This window comes from Wasmannia auropunctata, unplaced genomic scaffold, assembly GCF_000956235.1.
Source record: "Wasmannia auropunctata unplaced genomic scaffold, wasmannia.A_1.0 LD335677.1, whole genome shotgun sequence".
NCBI classification, from domain to species: Eukaryota; Metazoa; Arthropoda; class Insecta; order Hymenoptera; family Formicidae; genus Wasmannia; species Wasmannia auropunctata.
The window spans coordinates 7,481-8,343 of record NW_012027213.1 but is presented as its reverse complement, the minus strand read 5'-3'; positions in this window follow the sequence as shown (position 1 = coordinate 8,343).

The window sequence follows — 863 nt, the reverse complement described above, 5'->3', positions numbered from 1 at the left end:
ACCAGTCAAAAAGTCAAATGTAATAATATGATCTTGTTGACGTCAGAAAAGTGTGTAAAAATGTTTGTAATAGCCTCTCGTTAAATTAACATGTAGAATAGAAGATGTAAAATATTTATGTCAAAATCGTAATGTGGTCAGAGAACGAATGATTCGTTCTTAGGCCGTATTTTTTATGCTCTGATCTTATATCTAATTGTTGATTTTTTTGCTATCTTCGCTGGTTTAACCATGGATCTTAATAAACTGGTAAAGAGTTTGCGGTACTTTATAAATCTATTATAGTGACTTTATATTAATAATCTGTTTAAAAAAAGAAAACCGAATACAATTAATTGTAATCATTACTTTGTTTTCTGAATTCAAAATAAATCGCTTTTATCGGTATTTTTACTCGTCTTCCGTTCATTCTGCCTCTCGTTATCCAAAATTTCAGTTTCACCAAATCATTGCATCGATTCTGCCATTCTCATTAATAAATCTTTCGATAACTATCTCCTCAGTGCTAACGTGATCGCTTTTTGCTCTCTCTAGTCGTTCTATCGATAAACTTATTAGATCCATTGAGATCAGGCATCGATAACGACGAGGCAGTGACAACGTTATTGTTCTGTACCGCATTCGCCGTCGACGGATGTGATGTCAAAAGATGAGACGCAACACTCCCGCGATTTGCATCGCACTGTGTGACAGATGTAACGTCGAGACATCTTTTGTAAAATTTTGTCATTCTGTCCCTCATTTGTGCAAGTTGCCTCCGTAACAAAGATATTTCATTATCCTTCTCTTTGATTTGTTGATCCATTCGTAGTCGTTCTTGTTGTATTTCTTGAGTCAATATTAACTCACGTCGCAGTTTTTTC